Raw genomic sequence first — 25141 nt, 5'->3', positions numbered from 1 at the left:
TGGAATCTCCTCTGGAAAATGAAATATAGATGTACAAAACCATTATGATGATACAGCTCACCAACTATATTTCTCATTCTATTTAATAAATTCCAGAATCCTGCATACTGTTAATTATTAAGAGAGAATATAATGGACTAAATTATATTTTTAACTTACTGTTGTAATAAATCATACTGGTTGCTTATGAAACTGATACCAACTTCTATTGGCATGGCAGCACAGTATTGTAAATTCAATGATTAATTCTGCCATTTGTCCTCAATCATTTCTTTAATAGAATAATAAGACTATTCTGTAAGGTGCACTTGGTTGTTCATTTGAGACCTTTACTTAAGATAGATATTTGGAGCTTATTGCAAAGAGAATTTATGAAACCAGGATATTATCTGAGGGGAAATAAGATTATTTACTGCAGTTGTTGAATTAAAATTCAGTCATGTGTTCAATTATTTGTCCAATCATACTTAATCCTTCATAGGTGACAGAAACCCTTAAGCTGATGGTGGAATGGGTGAGAAGATGGGTGAAAGTGTCGTGTGAGACAGAGAACTGATGTGAGTGGCAAAGACTGTAAGAGATAATAGCCCTCCATTTGCACAACAGTACCAGCATCACGGCTAACGCAAATTACAGTATTCAGCAGGGCCCTGTAGGAATTCCTAAAGGTAAAATAGCAGAGCCAAATATTCAGGTAAATTACCATTTCACTAATGGGAAATTACAACTTTCTTGACATATAGATATAAAAACTTACCACCATTGAATCTCAATGGCTGTCTCAATGTGATTCACCTCCTAATTCCCCAAACTCCATCCTTCATCTACAAAGTACATATCAGAAGTCTGAATGGAAAACTTGCATTACATGATTATATGAATTAAGATGGTCAACACTGTACAGGATATAATAGCCTACCCAATAGTTACCTGATCCACAACCATTTACTCACACCGCTGCTGATGCACAACGGCAGCTGTTTGTACCACCTAAAGAATAAATTGCATCAACTCCTTAGGCAGCAACTCCCAAACCCTGTCCTCTACCAGCTAGCCAGTAGAGACAAGGGAGAGCAGGTAGGACAAGGTCAACAAAAGCACAGTATTGTCGGCACCAGGAAGTCAGCTTCCAAGCCAGACACCATCTTAATGCGGAAATATATTGCCATTCATTTAATATTACTCAGGCAAAAATATGGGACTCCATCTCCAAGCAATATGGGTACAACCACACCTCAAGGATTACAGCAGTTCAAAGAGGCACCATAAATGCATCTTTTTCTAAGGAAACTAGGGATGGCAATTATGACTTCCTCAGCCCATGAAACCTTCATGCCTTAAATGAATTAAAATATTTTCACTAGAGATTTAGGAGAGTATAGAAATCATCCATCTTTTAATATTCAGTTCAGGTATCAGCATGCTGGGATATTCTACCTTAGCATCCAAAAGAACCAGCGAGTCTGTTACTGACAGTAGGCCAGAATAGGAAAAATAGACACACACTTGAATCTCAAGAAATACTTTCTTGATAACAAGGGGACTACATAGCTCCTCAATGTATTATTTTCAATCATAAGTAAGAATGCAAGTTGATTCAACTTGAATGGATTTTTGACTTTGTTGACAAGTTTGAATCAACAAAACTATCAAAATAAAGTAAAGTAGTAATAGATTTACAAGCACCATGAGTAGGAGCAACAATATTAAGGTCAGCCATGCAACCTTACTAAATAAGCTAACAAGATGTCATCAACCTCATTTGTTATTGAGGAGTGAACCTATTTCAAAAGCCAATGAGGAATGCTTCAGATGGAAAAATTGCAGTCAAAGCTCCATTCACAATAACATCTTATTCAACTTGTTGCAAAATAAAAGGGAAGGGAAGCCATAATTTTGAAAACCATTTGTGAGTCTTGATGGAGAAATCTCAGAATGATCAGTCTGGATGGTGGACTGAAATCAATATCAATAGTTAAAGAAGCTATCAAAGAAACTCTGGCAAGTAATTAAGGAAATCAATTAAAGATTTAGCTTGTCAATAAATTCTGACTGTTGAGGCATTTATACACTGCACTAAAAGCTGAAGGTAGATAGCTTAGTCCAGGTGAATATTAAGTGCATGAATCGATAACATCTGGATTTACAGTACTGGCATGCAATATTACTATGATCCATGGCTGTTTTAGATTACTCAAGGGAAGCTACAAATTCATTTTGGCTCATAACTTGTTAAACACATCTCAGATATTAAGATTTCATTGCAGACCTCTATTTGAAATTTTTTATGTGAAATACTAAATGATTCAAAGCTCAGTTCCCAATTGAGTTTCTTTAAAAGTCACTTCCTCTGCAGTGTACGTTGCAGAGTGCAAGGGATGACACAATTTAAGCAAACTTCACATTACTGGAAAGGAAGAAAGCCACAATATGGCATAAAATGTTCCAAACAATTGATCTTATTAGCACTGTCATGTGTTAATATAAAAAGCCAAAACATTTGGTGTTTATTTTCACAAAGCATCAATCTGCTGCAATATGGATTAACAGAAACTTCAAAAAATGATTAGCAGGTCAAGTAGCATTGGCTGAAAGAGAAACTGAATTAACATGACCAAAGAAGAAAACAAAGGGCTCTATTTCTGTTTCCATGGATGCTGCCCGACCTGCAGAGTCCAGCAATTTCTGTTCTTGTTTCAGATTCACTGCAAGACATTTTTTATACCTAGTGTGATTTCTTCTTATTTTTACCACATAAAAGGGCAAAGCTACAATATTGTATTTGATTGCTGTTCATAACTGTCTCAACTTCATCGCATGTTTCCTATTGAATTCTTCAGTTTTTCTGCTATGCATTCTAAGGAGGTAAATCCCCTTCCTTCATTGTGCAAATTATTTTCAAATATATTTGACAGTTCATGGTGAATATTCTGTGTATTTTTAGTGCCTATGCTTTCTTTTTTCACCGAAAAATAAGAGTTTCATGCTGACATGGAACTGAACCTTTTTAAAGAAGAGAGAAACACTATTGTTCCATGAAATCAGTGGAACAATGCTTCCATATAGGACCAGCAGAATGTGCAGGAGATGAACAGACACATGTCAACTCTTTATTCTCAAGCCACCTAGGGTAGGGTAATTTTTGTTTTCAGGTCTAATTTTTGCAGACACCTGTTCTCATGCCAGAAAGATTACTAAACACAAGAGATACTGCAGATGTTGGAAATCTTGAGCAACACACACAAAGTGCTGGAGGAACTCAGCAAGTCTGCAGTATCAGTGGAGGGGAATAAATGGTTGATGTTTAGGGTTGAGATCCTCTAACAGGACCAGAAAGATTACTGCTACTTTTCATCCCTACCTCTAGTAAGTAGACTTAATGAGCTATGATTGTTGCAGTTCAGGGAGGGTCCTTTGCCCTCAGCACTGCTGGCCAATATAATCTCATGTAAAGAGCTATAACTAAATTTTGACTTTAATCCTTGGTGATAGCTGTATAGGTAACCCAGAGTATTTTAATCAATGTTCCCAGACCTTACAGCTCTCAATCTGGGATTAGGAGATCACTCAAAAACTAGGTGACAAACAAAGCTACCAGTCATCGTGCTGCTCAAAGTGTTGTCATTTTGCTGGACTGGCAAGATAAACAGAATGCCTTTTGTTCTTTCAGTTGGTTTATTTCTGTGGAAATTTGGCTGCCCAGTGAGAATGGTGACAACCAGAACATCCAGGTTATTGGGACAGCACATCCATGAGCCACATTTTTAACAGCTCATTGACGACCAGGTGACCATCAACAGCACAGGTCTCTTGCCGTATCCCAAAAATATCCCACTTGGGATTGACATAAAGAGGCACAGAAAAGGTAAACAGCCTGAAGCTTCTTCCCCGAGGAGAAATGTCAATTATCAAAGGTCATGCTTCTAAGATGGAAGAGAGCAAAGTTTAAAGGAGATGTGCAGATCAAGTAGCGTTTTTTTTAACATAGTGAATCGTAGATGCCTGGAATGGACTATTAGAGGGAGTGACAGTGCCTGGAATGAGTTGTCGGGGAAGTGATGTAAAAACAGATAAATTAATGTTGTTTAAGATGCTGTTAGATACATGAATTAGCAGGGAATGGAGGAATAAGCAAATTAGTTTAATTCAACATCATTCTTTGCACAGATGTTATGGGCTGAAAGACCAGTCCAGTGCTGGACTGTTCAATTTTCTTCATAGAACTCTTGGCATTTCCCATTTTCAGCTTTGGTCATTCCTTAAGATTACAGAATGAGAGAAGGACATTTTACCTATTGGGCAGTGTCACGATTTTTAAAGATTTATTCCATTCACTTGTCTTTTTCTCACAACCCGTCAAATGTCATTTATCAAAATCTTCTTTGAAAATTAATATCAAAAGTGATTTCACCATTCCTGTAACACGTGACCTATGTAATGATGGGGTGGCATCGTTTTCAGAATTGCACCTTTGTGACCAGATGCTCTCTGTGCACATATCTCTATTCAAGGCGGAACATCCCACAATTCCACTGTCTGCCCTAGAGAGAAATCTCCTGTCGAAATAATAAGAGCACATTAAGAGAAATGCTGCTTTATACAATGCAAGCACTTCCACAAAGGAAGAAACGCTAGCTTAAATCGCAGCCATCCTCCATTACCTCAGTATGTGAATGAAAGAAAATAGGTAATGCATTTCATATCATAACAATTCACTTCATAAAATAAATCCTCTTTTCAGCTTATGATTCTTTTGTCAATGTGTTCTCTGATAACCAACTTTTTGCCTCTGGAAGTTGTTGTATCAGAACTATTCATGCTGATAAGCATCACTATCAGATATCCCAGATCCACTTGGCTCCTCTACTCCAAGGATAACTATCAACACCATCCTCATACCTCCACCATCAAGCTACCATCTTCAATCACTGGAACCAGAATTGCAGCCCACCTCTGCACTCTCCTCAGTGATTCCTTCCTAAATATCCTCTCTAGAAGGTGTGGTGCCTGGAAGCAATTATTAAACTCAAGCTAAGATTGAACCAGGATCTTACAAGTGCTCAAATTACTCTACTCACTTTACACCAAGGACTGTGTGGTTACATAGAGCTCTAACACCATAGACAAGTTTGCTGATGACAGTACTGGTGTGAACTGTACCAAAGGTGGTAGTGAATCAGCATACAGGAAGGAGATTGAAAATTTGGCTGAATGCTGTATAACAACCTCTCACTCAGCTTCTATAAGATCAGGGACCTAATTATGGACCTCAGGAGAAGGAAACCAGAGGCCCGTGAGCCAGTAATCTTTGGAGGATCGGAAGTGGAGAGGGTCTGTAACTTTAAATTCCTGAGTGTCACTAACTGGACACATCACATAAATATAATTGCGAAGAAAGGTTAACAGCACCTTTACTTCCTTCGGAGTCTGCGGAGATTCTGCATGTCATCTAAAACCTCGACAAACTTCTATTGATGTGTGGTGGAAAGTGTGCTGACTGGCTCCATTATGGCTTGGTATGGGAACACCAATGTCTTTGAGTGGAAAATCCTTCAAAGGATGGTGGATTCAGCACAGTAAATCACGGGCCAAACCCTGCAAACCATTGAGCACATTTACATGAAACTTTGCCTTAGAAAAGCAGCATCCATCATCAAAGAGCCTCACCACCCAGCCCATACTCTTTTCTCACAGCTGCCATCAGGTAGAAAGTACAAGTGCCTCAGGACAATACCAACAGGTTCAAGAACAGTTACTACTCCTCAAAAGGGGATAGCTACACTCATTCTACTTCTGATGTTACCATAGTTAATGATTTCAATTCAAGACTCTTTATCTTGTTATTTCATGCTTGATATTTATTGCTATGTATTTATATTTGGATTTGCATAGTTTGGTGTCCATCAATCCTGTTTACAATTACTGTTTTATAGATTTGCTAAGTTTGCCTGCAGAGAAAGAATCTCAGTGTTGTATGTGGTAGCATGTATGTACTCTGATAATAAATTTTATTTTGAACTTTAAACTTTGATCATCTTCCACACTGTTATGCACTTTGCAGCAATTGATTAAACCAATGCTTCATTAATACTTATCAACATTATCAACTTGTTATGCCCATGTGTATGTTGTACACAATTTGTGTATTTGTCTGTTTCTCTAATGCATTGGACTGAAATCTTATATTAATCTCGATTTAGTACATTCCCATTGAAGATCTGTTTGCTTATATGACCAATATATTCCAATTGTTAAAATGTATATTACAAAATATAGGTTTAGGTGAAAACTGCAGAACATTGATAAATGTAACTGGATTCTCAATTTTGCATTCTGTGATTGAATCATATATATTGCAGTTTTACTTAATGTGAAGAGAACAAAACTGAATTTTTATGAAGAGCTGCTTCTACCACACAATAAGCCAACCAACAGTATGCAACTGACTTCTGACGATATTAAAAAGAGAGACTCTGAAAGCTAGTGTCCAGTGGTGGGAAACATGATCGTCACCCTATCTGTTCATAGCTCTTGGCCATCTGAAATTAAAGCATGTTTCCTATTCACAGATATTTCTTAAAAATCCTCTGGATCAAACTAAAAACCATCTCTGACCCGTGGTTGCATCTCATGTAACTTAATCTAAAGCTTTGGCTCCCATCAGTTCAATATTTGAAATTTTGTAATCATGCCACACATCATTCACTGAAATGAATTTTGTTGACTTAACAGGAACATATGAAGCATTGTTACAAAAAGCAATAAATTCTATAATATTTTGCCATAATTTAAGTTTCATTAAATTTCTGATCTTAATTTTGTGGAAAAAATGATCAGAAACATAATTTTGAATTTGAATTTGAAAACATTTGAAGGGAACATTGGGGTTTATGTGGGACATTGGTTTTTACCTATTTATTTTTTCACATGGTGTAGCTATCACTAGCAATGTTGGCAAACATAAGCCCCATACTGATTCTAGAACCACATTTAAACTTTACAAGGAAAAGAGGATTTACAAGGTAGCTTACAAAAGACTCTATCAGGTAAAAGAGAAGGATACCAAGTATTGGAACCTTGGTTTTTGAGAGATATTGTGACTTCAAGAAAAGGGAAGTGCCTAACAGGTAGGCAAATTAATTATTTGTGTCCTCTTGTGGCAAGCATTTCAGCCCTGGGAAAAATCTCTGATGACTCACACGATCAATGCCTCTCATCATCTTATACACCTTTATCAGGTCATCTCTCATCCTCTGTCGCTCCAAGGAGATAATAAGTCAGAGTTCACTCAACCTATTCTCATTAGGCATGCTCCCCAATCCAGGCAACATCCTTGTAAATCTCCTCTGCACCAGTTCTATGGTTTCCACGTCCTTCCAGTGAGGCTACCAGAACTGAGCATAATGCTCCAAGTGGGGTCTGACCAGGGTCCTATATAGCTGCAACATTACCTCTCGGCTCCTGAATTCAATTCCACAACTGATGAAGGCCACTACACCGTATGCCTTCTTAACCACAAAGTCGACCTGCGTAGCGGCTTTGAGTGTCCTATGGACTCGGGCCCCATGACCCCTCTGATCCTCCACACTGCCAAGAGTCTTAACATAAATACTATATTCTGCCATCATATTTGACCTACCAAAATGAACCACTTCAAACTGATCTAGATTGAACTCCATCTGCCACTTCTCAACCCAGTTTTGCATCCTATCAATGTCCCACTGTAACCTCTGACAGCCTTCCACACTATCCACAACACCTCCAACCTTTGTGTCATCAGCAAACTTACTAACCATCCAGCCACTTCCTCATCCAGGTCATTTATAAAAATCACAAAGAATAAGGGTCCCAGAACAGATCCCTGAGGCACCCCACTGATGACTGACCTCCATGCAGAATATGACCTGTCTACAACCACTCTTTGCCTTCTGTGGGCAAGCCAGTTCTGGATCCACAAAGCAAATTCCCCTTGGATCCCAGGCCTCCATACTTTCTCAATAAGCCTTGCATGCAGTACCCTATCAAATGCCTTGCTGAAATTCATATACACTACATCTACTACTCTTCCTTCATCAATGTGTTTAGTCACATCCTCAAAAAATTCAATTAGGCTCATAAGGCACGACTTGCCCTTGACAATGCCATGCTGACTACTCCTAATCATTTTATACCTCTCCAACTGTTTGTAAATCCTGCCTCTAAGGATCTTCTCCATCAACTTACCAACCACTGAGGTAGGACTCACTGGTCTATAATTTCCGGGGCTATATCTACTCCCTTTCTTGAATAAAGGAAAAACATCCGTAACCTTCCAATCCACTGGAACCTCTCCCATCCCCATTGATGATGCAAAGATTAGAGATTCATCACTGTTCAAACTGCTTTATAGAATTACTGCTCCAAGAGAGAATTTTTTAAAAAAATAAAAAAACAGAATTACTTAATTATTGGTACTTAAATTTGCAGCTGCTGAAAAGACGCTTCTTTGCAGTGTTGGAACATTAGAATCTAAGAATTATAAGTCACAGTCGCCCTTTATTCTTCATGGTTTATTTTATAAAATAATTTATTTTTTGTCTCAGCATCACTTTTTCTACACTGATCCCATAATCTCGATTCCCTTAGTATCCAAAAATCAAAATCTGTCGCTCACTGTCTTGAATGTATTCAGCATTGAATCTTCCTCTTGGTTTGAGAATTCCAAAGATTCAGTATACTTTGGATGAAGAAATTTCCCTTCACTTCTGTTTTAATGGCAGACCCTTCATTTTCAGTGTGAACCCGAGTTCTAATCGCTCTAGCCAAGAGCAACATCGCCGTTGTATTGATATTTAAAGTTCCATGGAATTTTGTATATTTTAATGATATTTACATTTATCTTTCCTAATGGCATTGAAAGAGACTAGTCAACCCACAGAATCTATGCCAGATGTCACAGCAATAAAATCAATGTCACTTAATTCCTTGAATCCTATTCTCTCTTGCAGGCTGATTAACTTCTCTATGATTCTCCTACCACCCAACTACACAATACTATGATTAATACATAGCATCCAATGAAGTAAGCACGTCTAGGATGCCGGAGAAAGCTAAAGCATTGAGATGAAACCCACGTGGTCACAGAGAGAACAAAGGCTACTCAGGCAGCTTTGGAGCTGTGAAACACTCTCATTATTTTCAATTCTTGAGAATGTAGACCCATTCTATTTCATTGGTTAAACTGCCCATCCCAGGAATCAATCTTGTGAATCTTCACTCTATTTTGAGTGTATCCTTTCAATAGAGAGACCATATCAGTATGACACTGTACAAGGATCCCTGGTACCTACATAATTGTTGTAAAACACTTTGAAATAAAGGCCAACACAGCATTTGCTTGCTCAACCTGCATGGTAACTTCCACTGTCTCTCATGCAAGAATGCATAGATCCTTCTGAATACTTTAAATTCTTCACCATTCAAATAAAGTTTTCTTTACATTTTCTATGTGATAATACTCCATTTGCCACAACCTCAATTCATCACTACCCATATTACAGAACACAGAACAAAATAGCACAGCAACGTCCATGATTTAGTACCAAAATGCCAAACTAAGTTGAATCCCTGCTGCTTGCACAATGTCCATACTTGATAATTTTCTGCAAAGAAACATGCTCATCTCAGAGCCTCTGAAATGCATTGATCATATTAACCTTAACTACCAACCCTAACAACACATTCCAAGCACCACCACTTGTAGCACACACCCTCTAATCTATTCAGCATCCTGCTAAACCTCTTTGTGCGCCCTCCCCAAATCCGTAGTGTACTAACCATATAACCATATAACAATCACAGCACGGAAACAGGCCATCTCGGCCCTCCTAGTCCGTGCCGAACTCGTAATCTCACCTAGTCCCACCTACCCGCACTCAGCCCATAACCCTCCACTCCTTTCCTGTCCATATACCTATCCAATTTTACCTTAAATGACGCAACTGAACTGGCCTCTACTACTTCTACAGGAAGCTCATTCCACACAGCTATCACTCTCTGAGTAAAGAAATACCCCCTCATGTTTCCCTTAAACTTCTGCCCCCTAACTCTCAAATCATGTCCTCTCGATTGAATCTCCCCTACTCTCAATGGAAACAGCCTATTCACGTCAACTCTATCTATCCCTCTCAAAATTTTAAATACCTCGATCAAATCCCCCCTCAACCTTCTACGCTCCAATGAATAGAGACCTAACTTGTTCAACCTTTCTCTGTAACTTAAGTGCTGAAACCCAGGTAACATCCTAGTAAATCATCTCTGCACTCTCTCTAATTTATTGATATCTTTCCTATAATTCGGTGACCAGAACTGCACACAATATTCCAAATTTGGCCTTACCAATGCCTTGTACAATTTTAACATTACATCCCAACTTCTGTACTCAATGCTTTGATTTATAAAGGCCAGCATTCCAAAAGCCTTCTTCACTACCCTATCTACATGAGACTCCACCTTCAGGGAACTATGCACTGTTATTCCTAGATCTCTTTGTTCCTCTGCATTCCTCAATGCCCTACCATTTACCCTGTATGTTCTATTTGGATTATTCCTGCCAAAATGTAGAACCTCACACTTCTCAGCATTAAACTCCATCTGCCAACGTTCAGCCCATTCTTCTAACCGGCATAAATCTCCCTGCAAGCTTTGAAAACCCACCTCATTATCCATACTCTCTCCATAAGTCACACTACTGCCAACTTTGCATCATCACAACTCAAAGCATAGATTGAAACTCTCTAGTCCAGCATTCTGAGGTCAGGCAACATTTGTGGTCTTGCAACTTTTTAATCTGTTGTACGTATCTATGCAAATTATCTATTTCTATGATTGAAATTAACTAAGACCTGTGCTTCCCTACAACTAATTAACCTACCAAAGCAGCTTTAGTGACCTTATCCAACTGTGTTTCCAATTTGGGGAAACTTTGGGTTATAGGGAGTTCATGGAACCCTTTAGTTCTATTCAGAGGAAGATGGATTAGGGTGCATGTTCTATGGTTCACTACCAGTCAGGTCTCAAGGGTGCTGGGCAACTGAGTTTGAACCAGTATTGCATTTCGATCACTCATCTAAATCTCTATTATTGTCAATACCTGGGTTCCAGGGCAGATCACTGCAGTGCCCTATGAATCATAGTCTCTCAACCCAAAAATGTCCAGTTTATCTCTGTTTTCTGTCAATTAACCAATTGAATTGTGTGCCAATAGATGCTCTAGTTTTGTTCTATAACCTCATGTAGCATCTTATCGGAGGCCCTTTGAAAGAACAAATATGCCAGAACCATTGGTTTACTTATCCATCAGGTACAACCTCAGAAATTCTGAGATTCTGATAAGATGCACCTTTCATAAATCCATCAGGAAGGAGTTATAGAAGCCTGAAGGCGTACACTCAATGATTCAGGAGCAGCCTTCTCCCCCTTGCCATCTAATTTCTGAACAGACATTGACCACATGAATACTACTTCACTACTTCGTTTATCTTTATTTTTGTACTACTTATTTAATTTAACTATTATATAATTACCACAATTCAGTTTTTATTCTTTGCTGTTAGGCTTTGCATTGTACTCCTGTCACAAATTTCACAACATATGTCAGTGATCTTAAACCTAATTCTGATTCCTTGTTAATCTGTCCAATTCTATCATTACTTTCTAATTACAATGTTATCAGTTCCTTAATAATAGATTCCAGTACTTTGTTTCCTTGGCTGAGGTTGGATGGAGACCATGAAAATGAGAAGTACAGCATAAGTTGTATTATTCAGATGTATGCATGCCTTACAAGACATTCACAGAGTGGCATTAGCTGGCTGCCAAGAGAATATACGAGAATTGAAGCAAAGAAATTACAGCTCGAGGAGAGTGCTTATGGCACAGAGAATCCTTGTACCATGAATATATCTCAAAAAGGACATAAAATAGCAATAGCCAGGAGCTAACATACAATTACAAAACTCATGGATGAATTGCATAGTTTTACAGGAGTAACATGTTTCATTCATCTTTAATTACAATCAAGAGACAGGCATTCAGGTCTTCCTACTTTGTTTTTATTATTTGAACATGAGAAATCATATGTATCCTGAAGCAGAACTGAGTTCCAGAGAATGACAGTTCTTTATTATGTGTCATTCTCAGTGAGATGCAGCATATGGTCAAATGCTCTGAACACATTACTGATAAATTACGTTGGCTACTGTATCATAAAATCTTTTAAGTGGGGTCGGACAGATAGATACAGTGGTGTCTCCACTAGTGGGAGGATTTCAGATGAGAGTCATAATTGCAAGAAAACTGAGGTACTTCTCACAAGGTGAATCTCCATGAGGTGAATCTCCATGGTAGAGGGTTGTGGAGGCTAGATCAAAAAGGAAGAGGATGTATTTTTGAAAGATTAGAGAATCAAAAGCTATGGGGATCTGGCAGAAGATGAACAAGGCAGATCAGTCAGCGATCCTACTGAATGATGGGGTAGCATGAAGGCGCAAGTGGCATTCACCTGCTCTTTTTCCTTATGTTCTTATTCTTGCAGTAATAATATGGAAGATGACATAAGCAGCAAAAGGCATTATAAATTTTCCTTTCACTGAAGGAAAGTTGAAGGTCAGCTGAAAATAATTTTATGAGACAATGGTCTTAACTAAAAATTCCCAAGGAAAATGCGACAATGACCTATTTTATAATACTAACCTACAATAAACTTTTTTGATAAAATTCCCATTGACATGACTCTGTTTACAATGTAGAACATAGATTGATTTACAGCAGAAAAGCTGCTCCACCATTTGAAATAAAATGAAACATGGCATGAGTTAAATGCTCTGTACAGTTCACTGACGGTGAATTATATTGACTGCAAATTATATTGGCAACTGTATTGCAGTGTACCTTTATCATCATTTGTATCATAACTACTAAGGAATCAGAATCAGCAGACTTCAATTAAGGCTACCACTTCACTTTAATAATGTTTACAAACAATGATCACTGTGAGGAAATACCTTGGAGCAAAACAGATTGTAATGAATTAAATATGAAAGTAAACAAATTTGGCCCAAACTTTGCTGTCCAAATAAGCATAAGCATAAGGTGTTCACCTGCAGGAGCTTCAAGTGAGAGGTAGATTGGTGGTAATTATCTGTGAGCTAATCATGGAAATGCTCTCAAAAACAATTTTTTGAGCCATTTTGCCAATCAAATTCAATGTCAAAATTTAGCCCCATTTGTACAACACATTTGTATAACACAAACTTGCTGCAATAAATTATGCCTTGTCCAGTTCAGTTTATATATTTTAATAAATGGACATGCCAATGACATTAATCAACCTTTCTGACATTGAAATTTAACCCCCATTAACATATTATTTGAGTTACATGTCTTGCTGTTCTCTCTTAATTCATTCTTTTTATCATCTTTATTAATCTTACTGTAACTGATTTGACATTGAATTCACCCACTTCATATTTACATTTCTTCAACCCTGGTCAGTTTTATCTTTCATATTTGTTCTGAATGATAAAGGAATTGAACAGTTGCTTTCTGTTAGCATTCACATCCTTGATGTCCAGTTTCTTTATGTTATTCGCTATTATTTAGGACAATGTCACACGATAATTACAAATTATTTGCGCAAGAGTAAGCCCATTATAGAAGTTATTAAACTCAGTCTTGCTTTAGACCATACATCAGTCAGCATTTTGAATTCACTATGCATGTCCTTGTATGCTTTCTGCCCTTATTATATCTTATTTGAAATTATTGCAATAAAGAAGCTAATTCCCTGATTTCAAGGCAAGACTTTGTCTTATTCTTTGGAGGCAGGTAGCTCATAGATGTTGACAATATTATTCTGCAGGTAATACACTCTCTGTCAGCAGAAGCTTGACCTCACAATCAGAAGAAATACTTTAGGGAAAGGAAAGGACATAGGAGAGTTAAAAACAGCTATGGGTTTAATTAGATCATCCACAGCTGTTTACAGGTAGTTTTGGAGTACCAAATGCAGATAACATAACAAATCACCTTAAAGTGTGTTGGGGAAACAGCAGTTATTGCTTTCTGCCCCCTCTTGATAATGCAAAACCAATATCTTAATGATGAGGGTGCAAAAGATGAGACGCTTTTTACTATTCACAACTAATCATATCCTAACCTGTCGATGATACTCATTCATTAACACAAGCAAATTCACTTAGAATCTTGAGATAATTCACATGAGATTTTTCTTTTTCTGTGGGGAGTTTACAGCAATAAAATCTAGATATATTAAAGCTGAAAATACAAGTTAACAGTGTATGCCTAACAAAAAGTAGGTTTCTTGTATTACAGTAATACTCCGCAGATTTGATCAGCCTGGGCACAAAGATCTTTGAAGCACTACTATCATAATGTAGACATGAAACAAACACTTCTCTGTCCACTGAGAGTAAATAAGGAGAAACCCATGTTTTTCAGTAAATCAATCTCATCTCGCATCCAATTTTCAAATGCTACCACTGAGATACCATTGGTACATGTGCAACAGAGAAAGAGTTGCTACCACCCTTCTCCATCCTCCTCCACTCACTAACTCCCCTACCACCAACCCCCAAACACAAATGGCTTATCCATTTACCAGGACTGTTTGGAATAGAAATTGGGCTCAGCATTTTTTGATGCATGTAAAATGCTTCCATGAAATGAAAATTTGATTCCACACTAACATAACAAATCACTCTATTAATTATTAGAAACTCATGTCCTTAGCTCAGTTACCGAACCATTAAACACCAAGAAATCAAAGAACATAACTTTTACTGCAAATTATGTATTCGGAGAGTATATAAAATCAAATTAATAAGTAACTTACAAAAAATATTTAATAATTTGCACAATAATGCAATTAGACATACACAGAACATGCTTCCAACCAGAAAAAAAAACATCTGTAGAACTGCAGCTGCACATTGACGATACTTCAATTATTTCTGCAAGCAGCATCCTAAATTTATTTATTTGTCAACAGAATATTTGGTTATACACAAAAGACCAAAGTCATCATGAAATGTGGCATGGATAACATGAAAATGAACCATAATTATTTTTTTGCTGTTTGTGCCTTGTTCTTTGATGCTAATTCTATGCCAACTCTAATTAGCATTTAGCATAATTCTAAAGCATTTCTTGCTTCATTCAGTTTTTTTTAATTTCACTGGACTAACAATACATGCTACATGTCTATTTCACCAGGGATCTAAGGTGACCTGTGTCTGAGATTCCAGAACACTAATCAGATGAGATTGCCCAATAGTATTAAAATGTAATATGCTATCTAAGTATGACATGTTAAGTAAATGGAAGACTTTTCCTGATTGTCTATTTCATCCAAGGACCAGGATTGGTTCTTAAGATTTCTAGCTTCTGGGTAATCTAATGGGACTATTTATATGAGCATCACAAAAAGTTATGCTTGCTTTTCTTGCTTGTGTGCTATCAAATCTATTTTCAAGCATTATATTCAAGTTTATGTTATTTGACTTTCTAAATTGCTATGGCTCAGAAAAAAAATCAAAAGTCATTTTGACAATCTTGATAAAGCTGTCAGTGGATGCGCAGGAGATGAAGGTCATAAATTATGCTGTTCACAGACCAAACACTTTTTCCTCTTGATCTTAAAAGTAAGACAAATATCTTTGTCATTCTTCCTTCATTCACACAAGTGCTGAGAGCTGCTTAAAATGATTTCTTCCTTAGGTGCCACATTGCCTGTGGCATTTGGTTTAAAAAAGCAGATGAGTTTTGGAAATGTACTCTGGAGAATTTTCTTGATCAGTGTACTTCTGAACCAACAAATGGAACGTGGTGTTGCTGGATGGTTCTGGGAGATGAGGCAGACCATAAGGAATAGATATCAGCAGAGTAGTAAAGAGTCGATTGGGAAGGTCAAATTTTCAAGGGAAGAAAGCAGTTAAGTAAATTTAAATAAAAGCTTAAGAGACAAAGTGGAAATACTTCAGAAAAAGGGTAGATCCATTCCCATGAGTAGAAGAATAAGGAAACTGAAGCTAGAGCTCGATGGATTACAAAAACAGAGATGGGAAAAAAGCAAAAAATAAGAAAAAAGCATGACATAGCAGATCTCAAACACAAGTGAGAACAGCCTATTACCTAAGGTTCAAAGAGAATATAAACACATAAATAAGAAAGGCAAAGAGAGAGCACAAGCAAAGATCAGGAGAAAAAAGTATAATAAAGATTCCAAAATTTCTTTACCAAAACGTGAACAGGAAAAAGGATTATATAAGAAGCAGGGAAGATTATAGACCAAAAGTGACATTTGCTAATAGAAGCAGAACATAATACTGATAAAGTCTCAGCCAAGAACAATATATCAACCAGAACTGGACATAATTCTTCAGCTGCAACCTTGTCAGTATTTAAGTTTCACTATTATCTCCCTTATTTCATCCTGTGTCTCCTTTTTTATGAAACTGGAGGACCTATTTGTTTCCTTAACTGCTCTTTCAAAGTTTCTAACTGCAGTGCTTTATCTGTAAACATGCATCAAAATTTATAAAATGATCTGCTCAACAATTATTTTTAATTTTACTTCTAATTGAAGCTTTACCCATTCACCATCATCCAACAAATATGTGTGTGTGTGTGTGTGTGTGTGTGTGTGTGTGTGAGTGTGTGTGAGTGTGTGTGTGTGTGTGTGTGTGTGTGTGTGTGTGTGTGTGTGTGTGTGTGTGTGTGTGTGTGTGTGAGAGTGTGTGTGTTGGAGGTTAAAAGAGCAAAAATGTTAAAAATGTTGTTCATAGAATTGATGCTAAATAATAGAAACCCATTTCTAAATGTTAAGCAAGGTCCATTTCATATGCATTGACAAACAAATGTCCTTTCATAAATGTCACCGATCTTTGCAATGTTCCATATATTCATCCCATGTGACTCAGTTGCATGGTTTGGAATGCAAGCAGTCCCCTGGATATGGGATGTGCATGAGACATCAACTGTTTTTGAATGAGCAAAAGGACCTAGTCTCAAATAAAGACAGAAAAAAAGCAATCAACATGTTATGCTATGACCTGACATGATCAGGAAAACAAGAAAAAAAAATCCATCTTTACCTAAAGACATTACTTCCACCACTTTTGAGAAGGAAAAGCATTATAATTTACCTAGGTATAATCAGATTGCCTCATGAAACAAAAAACAAAACTTTGGAGTATTTACATCAAAGCTACAGTTGTGTTTAAATCAATTCAATTGATTCTGCTTGATCGAGAGTAAGAAGCCTACAGATCAGTGCAGTCTGTGGAGAAGAGACCAGGATGTCTGCACATGCACAAAATACTTATTGTTATTTTACTTATTTAGGGTGTAACACAATAACAGGCCCCTCCCACTCAATAAACCTATGCTGCCCAATTACATCCATATGACAAATTAACCTACTAACCCGCATAGCTTTGAAATGTAGGAGGAAACATAAACACACGGAGGAAACTCATGTGGTTACAAGGTGACTATACAAGCTCCTTACAGACACGGAGGAGTTGATTATATCACAATCTCATTGTTTTGTCAGTTAGAAAATCTCAGAGTATGCTCTAAGAATGGAATTATATTTCCCCTTCCAGAAATAACATTTCTACTAATATGTAGTGCAATGAAGGATTACTGAGGTTTAGCAATAAGAGCCAAAAAGTTCTTCAATTATTAATCAATCCTATATGGGCTGTCCCAACTCAATATTTAGTTGGTGCCAAGTCCACTGCTTTCTTTCCAAAGAAATGATAAGCTTCACATTTGGATGTCCCATCTGTTAATCTACCAGTGGTCGCCTACTTAGTTAAGTGAAGAAGTAAGGTGCCTCTCCAGCATGGCTAGTTTGATATGATGTTCTCAATAGCTTGGCATTCATGACCACAGTTACACTTTGGGACATAGCACACCTCCCATTTGTGAAGCATGTGGAGAGTCTATTTGACTATCTGTAGTAGTAGGACTACTACTGTCCTTGAAGGAGTTCAAATCAGGGACATCTATTGAGGGGTCATGATGAGGTATATGCCTCCAGGAGTGGATGCATCACGGTACAGTGGGATAGTGGCCAGTGTCCTGCGGTGGCAGATTTTCTAGATTGATATGCAAACATAAGGAGATACATATAATGAAGGAGAAAAGTATTGCTAAGAGATGAGATAGGATACACTGAATTTTTATTGCTCAAAATTTAGCAACCACTGATTTAGCACATTACTTGGAATATAATTTTGATTGATGCTCATGTTAATAATTTTTGATCTTTCATTATCAGCAACAGTTAACAGACATTGTCCAAAAGGATTTTTTTTAAGAAACAGCCTCTTTTTGTTCAGCTTCATTCAGTCCCATAATGATTTTTGAAAAACAACTCTTAAGCTCATTAAGAGGAAATTTGAATTTGATACGTTGGACTATTAGAACATTTGCTCAAGTGAGACTTACAGGATGTTCAGCTGTGGCAAACTGTGATTTCACAGCCTCATATTGCAGGAGAACACTGAAATGTGCAACAAGATATATTTTCCTCATGGTCTCTAAATGATAATCACTGATGATTTTGTACAATTGGTATCATAATCACTCCTGAAAGCATCAAACTTGTGTGGAAAAAGATAAACCCAGCATTGTATACTTAGGAAGCTTCAATATGTACTGAGAGTACTAGACACTGGCAACCACTTTACCTGGCATATATTCTTTTTTCTCCTTCTGTCTTGTCTCCTGGAGAGATAGTGCTCATACAATTTTTAATGTTCTTTCACCTAAGGATTGTGATTGTAAATGTATCCACACTTTAAAAACTGAATAGCTTTTAATAATTATGAAACAATTAAGAACTTAAAGTGCAGTGGATAAATTTAATAATTCTTATACAGCTTTAGATACTATTGAGTGGGACGACCCACCAGAGGGGAGCCACAGTCTCTGGCACTGAGTCTGGTGCTGTGGCTCAGAAGGACAGAGAGGTGAAGAGGAGTGCAGTGTTCTTATGAGGAATGAGGATGAAGACTCTAGCAGTATGGTGGAAGTTCCAGGTGTCAGGGGTCATGAAGTGTGCAAAGTTACCACAACTAGAGAGGAGGTTCTAGGGACTGAAAGGTCTCAAGGTAGATAAGTCAGCTGGATCAGAAGGTGTACACCCCAGCGTTTTGAAGGTGGTGGGTGAAGAGATTGTGGAGGCATTAGTAATGATCTTTCAAGAATCACTAGATTCTGAATGGTTCTGGAAGACTGGAAAATTGGAAAAGTCACTCCACTCTTCAAGAAGGGAGAGAGGCAGAAGAAAGGAAATTATAGGGCAGTTGAAACCTATTGAAAGGTGAAAAGCATTTCTAGAGGGTGTTTAATATGGTGGGAGAGTCTATGACTAGAGGACATAGCCTCAGAATGGAGAGGCAGAGGTTGATAGATCCTTGATTGATTAGGGCATGAAGGGATATGGGGTAGGGAAGGTAGGAGATTACGGCTGAAAGGAAATATACATCAGCCATGTTGGAATGGCAGAGCAGACTCTATTGTATAAATGTTTTAATTCAGCTCCAACAGTACACCTTATGGTCTGATTTTCCTGCATGCTAACATCAATGAATAATTACACAAAAGTTAACATGAACAAATATCATACTTACAGTGGCTTTGGGTTTTTGATTAATCAACTAACCAGTAGAGAACTCTGTTAACTGTTCAGGCTGCATTTCCCTAAGCTGCTGGATATTCCCGACACAAGAAACTTCAAATTCCAAACCTCTCAAGGTGGCTGTGTTAGGTAACAGGTTTCTGACAGTTTCCCAGCATTAGACTTCAGTAATGAAGATCTAGCTTTTTATCATTTTCCACAGAAATAGCAACAGTTGAGACCTGATTCAGTGACTCTATTCATTGAACATGAAGAGAATAGGTGGACTGTAAGCCTGCAGATGGGATTAGTTAGAATGGCAACATGGTTAGTGCGTACAGGACAAGTCAAAAAGCCTTTTCCTGTACTCTACCTTCCTGTGAACTTCAATGGAGAGGATTTGTTGAAAGAAAGAGAAGTCAGTCCCGAGGGAACTTACGTTAAAGTTAAATTTAAAGATATTGAAAATAGCTTTGGCCAGAAGCTAATCTAGACATCGGAAGTTTTGAGTGGAGGGAACTTCAATCAGGTCCACTGCCCATGCTCAAAAGGCAACAGCAGGTTCCTACAGCTAAAAAAAGTTTAGGCCAGCGACCAATCTGTGTTTGGGATTGATTAGCAAAAGGAAATGAAAGGAAAGCAGGGACAAACGCAGTGGCCATTTTGGCAGCAGCTAAGATTTTTTTTCCTTCCCTTCTTTATATCTGTTCAGCTAGGACAGTAGAGATGCCAGGCAGGACAGTGGAATGTGGGAAGGCAGGGAGACCTCCATGTCCCTGATGACCACAAATGCAAGAAGTGCATTCATCTGCAGCTTACAACAATCCATGTTATGGAGTTGGAGCTGGAAATGAAAGAACTCCAGATCATTCAGAAGGCTGAGGGGGTGATAGATAGGACATACAGAGAGGTAGTTACACTGTAGATGCAAGAAACAGGAAGGGGAAGGGTTTAAGAGTCAATGCAGGGTATCCCTGAGGTCATCCCCCTCAACAGGTATATCACTTTGGATACTGTTGGGGGATGACCTAACAGAGGAAAGTCAGAGTTGTTGGGTCTATGGTCTGAGTCTATCTCTGACTCAGGAGAAGAAGAGGCACACTGTGGTGATAGGGAATATGTTAGTCAGGGGAACAAACAGGAGGTTCTGCGGGTGAGAACAAGATTCCCAGATGGTATGTTGCCTCCAAGTTTCCAGGGTCTGGGACATCTTGGATCAAGTCCTCAGCATTCTTAAGTGGGAGAGGGAACAGCCAGAAGTCGTGGTCCATGTAGGTACCAATGAAATGCATAGGAGAAGTGATGAGGTTCTGTATAGGGAGCTCAGGGAGTTAGGTGCCAAGTTAAAGATCTCAGGATTGCGACCCATGCCATGTGCTAGTTGAGACCAGGACTAGGAAGATCATACAGTTTAATATATGGCAAAGGAGTTGGTGTAAGAGGGAGAGCATAAAACTTTTGGATCATTAGGGGCTCCCTTCCAGAGAAGGTGGAACATGTACAGAAGGGATGGTTTGTACCTGAACTGGAGAGGGACTAGTAACTTTATGGGAAGGTTTGTTAATTTTGCTTGGTAGGGTTGAAACTAGAGTTACAGGGGGATGAGAATCAGAGTGCCAGAACAGTTCATGGAGAAATTGTGGAGCCAGATGTTGGTAAGACCTCAAACAAAGTTAGGAATCAAAAGATTGAGTATGATGTGACTAATGTCCTGAATTCATATACTGTATTTCGATGCAAGAAGTATTGTAGAAAAGGCAGATAATAGTGCTGAAGATGAAGTAACTGGTTTACAAACAGAGGCAATGTGTAGTGAGGAGAGGCTGTATACAGGGCAAAATTGCAGTCAACAAGATAAGTTGCAATGTAAAAGGCAGACAAGGGTGAATACAGGACTGAAGGTGTTATATTTGAAAGTGCACAGTATATGGAATAAGGCAAATGAACTTGCAGCATGGTTGAAGATTTGCAGGAATGATCTTGTAGGCATCACTGAATCAGGCTGAAAGAAGATTATAGCTGGGAGCTTCATGTCCAAGGATACACATTGTATCAAAAGGACAGGCAAGAAGTCAGAAGATGCAGCATTGCTCTGTTGATAAAAAATGAAATCAAATCATTAGAAAATATTGACATAGGGTCGGAAAGGGTTGAATCATCGTGGATAGAGCTAAAGACACTGATGGGAGTTATACACAGACCCCCAAACAGTAGTAAAGATGTCGCTTATAAATTACAATGGGAGGTAGAAAATGCCTGCCAAAAAGACAATGCAACAATAGTCATGGGGGACTTCAATGTGCAGGTAGATTTGGACATTCATGTTGGTGCTGGATTCCAAGAGGGGAAATTTTAGGGTACATATGAGATGGCTTTTTAGAGTAACTTCTGGTTGAGCCTATGAAGGGATCATCTATTCTGGATTGGGTGTTGAGCAATGAACCAAAATTGATTAGAGAACTTAAGGTAAAAGCACTCTTAAGGGCTAGAGATCATAATAGGATAGAATTCACACTGAAATTTGAGAAGGAGAAGCTAAAATCACATGTATCAGCTTTACAGTGGAGCAAAGAGAATTACAGAGGCATGAGAGAGGAATTGGCCAGAATTGATTGGATTGAAGCAGGAATGATGGCAAAACAGCAGTGGCTGGAATTTCTGGAAGCAATTCAAAAAGCACAGGACATCCCAAACAGTATATCCCCAAGAGGAAGAAGTATTCTAAAGGAAAGGTGACACAACCATGGCCAACAAGAGAAGTCAAAGACAATATGAAAGCCAAAGAGAGGGCACATCGTAGATCAAAAATTAGTGGGAAGTTAGAGGATTGAAAAGCTATAGAGAACAAAAGAAGGCAACTTCTATGGAATATGCAAGTAAGCTCACAAATAGTATCAAGCCAGATACCAAAGGTTTCTTCAGATACATAAATTGTAAAAGAGAGGTGAGAGTGGATATCAGAACATTGAAAATGAATGCTAGAGAGGTTTTAATGGGGGACAAGGAAATGGTGGACAAACTGAATAAGTGTTTTGCATCAGTCTGTGGAAGACACCTGCAGTATGGTGGGTGTTCTAAGTGTCAGGGGTCAAGAAATTACTACCAATACATAGAAAGGGTTCTTGAGACACTGAACGGTCTGAACATAGTTAAATCACCTGGCCCAGATTTTGTACAGCCCTGTGTTCAGAAGGGGGTGGTTGAAGAGATTATGGAGGCATTAGTAATGATCTTGCAAAAATGATTAGATTCTGGAATGGTTCCGGAATACTGGAAAATCACAAATGCCACACCACACTTCAAGAAGGGAAAGAGGTAGAATAAAGGTAACTATAGGTCAGTTTGACTGACCTCAGTGGTTGGAGAGATGTTGGAATCGATTCTTAAGGATGAGATCTCAGAGTACTTGGAGGCATATGATAAAATAGATTGCAGTCAGCATTGTTTCCTCAAGGGACAATCTTGCCTGACATACCTGTTGAAATTCTTTGGAAAAGTAACAAACAGGATAGACAAAGGAGAACCAGTTGCTGTTGTGTACTTGGATTTTGAGAAGGCCTTTAACAAGGTACCACACATGAGGCTGCCTTACAAGCTATGATGCCATGGTATTACAGGAAAGATTCCGGCTTAGAAAAGCAACAGCTAATTGACAGGAGGAAAATTGTGGCAATAAGGGGAGACTTTTCTGGTTGGCTGCCGGTGACTAGTTGTGTTCCACAGGGATCTGTGTGGAGATCAGTTCTTTTTCCATTATATGTCAATGATTTGGATGATGGAATTGATGGTTTTGTTGCTAAGTTTGCAGACGATATAAAGATAAGTGGAGAGGCAGGCTCTTTTGATGAAGTAGAGAGGCTACAAAAAGATTTAGATAGAGTAGGAGAATGGGCAAATAAATGCCAGATGGAATACAGTGTTGGGAAGTGTATGGTCATGCACATTAGTAGAAGAAATGAAAAGGTTAACTATTTTCTAAATGGAGGGAACATACAAAAAAAAAACTGAGGTGCAAAGGGAGTCCTTGTGCAGGATTCTTTAAAGGTTTATTTGCAGGTTGAGTCTGTGGTGTGGACGGAAAGCATTCATTTCAAGAGGACTAGAAAATAAAAGTAAGGATACCACATTGAGGCTTTATAAAGCACTGGTGAGGCCTCACTTGGAGTATTGCGAGCAGTTTTGGGCCCCTTATCTTTGAAAGCATGTGCTGAAACTGGAGAAAGTTCAAATAAGGTTCTTGAAAATTATTCCAGAATTGAATAGCTTGCCACATGAAAAGCACTTGATGGCTTTAGGCCTGTATTCACCAGAATTCAGAAGAATGATGGGTAACCTCATTGAACCCATTGAAAGATGAAAAGCCTTAATGGAGTGGATTTAAAAAGGATGGTTCCTATGGTGGATGTGTCAACGACCAGAGGACGGCCCCAGAATGGAGGGATGTTCTTTTAGAATGAATACAATGAGGAGTTTCTTTAACCAGAGAATGGAAAATCTGTGGATTTCTTTGCCACAGGCAGCTGTTGAGGCCAAGTCTTTATGTATATTTAAGGCAGATGTTGATAGCTTCTTGGTTGGTCAGGGCATGAAGGGATATGGGGAGAAGGCAGGAGAATGGTTCTGAAAGGAAAATTTGATTCAGCCATGATGAAATGGCAGAGCAGATTTGATGTACCAAATAGCCTTATCCTGCTCCTATATCTTATTGTCTTATGGTGTTTGTTTAAATATTTTTGTGTTTTGATTATTTCTAAAACATTTAGTTTTAATAATATTAACAGTAGGTTTAATCTTTAACATGGTTTCCTAATGGTTTCCTTTATTTTCCTGAGTGTACAGGACTTTAGCAAACATCACAAAGCACTATGCACTGCATTATTTCTCAGGGCATGATCAGACTCACAAAGACAATACCTTCTTATGGAAAAACACTGCTCTGCACAGAACCTCACCAATTAAGTTTAAGGTGGCTTATTTGATGAAGCTACCATTTGAAGATCCTTTTGTGATAACTGTGGCTGCAGAAGACAAGTATGCATTAACAGCTAGCCACTGCTGGGAACGTGGGTCACTCTCTTTGCATTTTAAAACTTCACACAAGATTTTAGAGTGACATTTGATCTAAGATGTTCATTTCCGTCTTATACATTGGCTAATATCAACTGCATTCTTTGTGTTAGATGAGGGTCTCATTCATATAGTGTAATAAAGAAAGTGATGTAATTATTTTCTTGTATTTATGCTATGAATGCCTTACACTAGGAACCCTGCCATTCCTAATGGCAGGTGAGTTCATTAGTTCTGGTAATATGTATCCCGGTATTGCCCAAGGCGATGGTATTAATTCTGCTCACACTTTTAAACCTCATTATTCTACATGACAAGTCAATTCATATCAGGACTCTCTTCAACAACATTCCTCGATATTCCCTTTTGGAGGTGATATCAATC

At 38.2% G+C, this 25141-nt stretch overlaps 1 protein-coding gene across 1 annotated transcript in view; it reads right to left on the bottom strand.

Moving 5' to 3' along the window:
* LOC132392164 (limbic system-associated membrane protein-like) overlaps positions 1 to 25141 on the bottom strand; it is a 558511-nt gene that overhangs the window by 3942 nt on the left and 529428 nt on the right. The gene's annotated exons all lie outside the window — the stretch shown is intronic.

The sequence above is a fragment of the Hypanus sabinus genome, chromosome 4 (assembly GCF_030144855.1).
Source record: "Hypanus sabinus isolate sHypSab1 chromosome 4, sHypSab1.hap1, whole genome shotgun sequence".
Lineage (NCBI taxonomy): Eukaryota > Metazoa > Chordata > Chondrichthyes > Myliobatiformes > Dasyatidae > Hypanus > Hypanus sabinus.
This window is presented reverse-complemented; position numbering and strand designations above follow the sequence as displayed.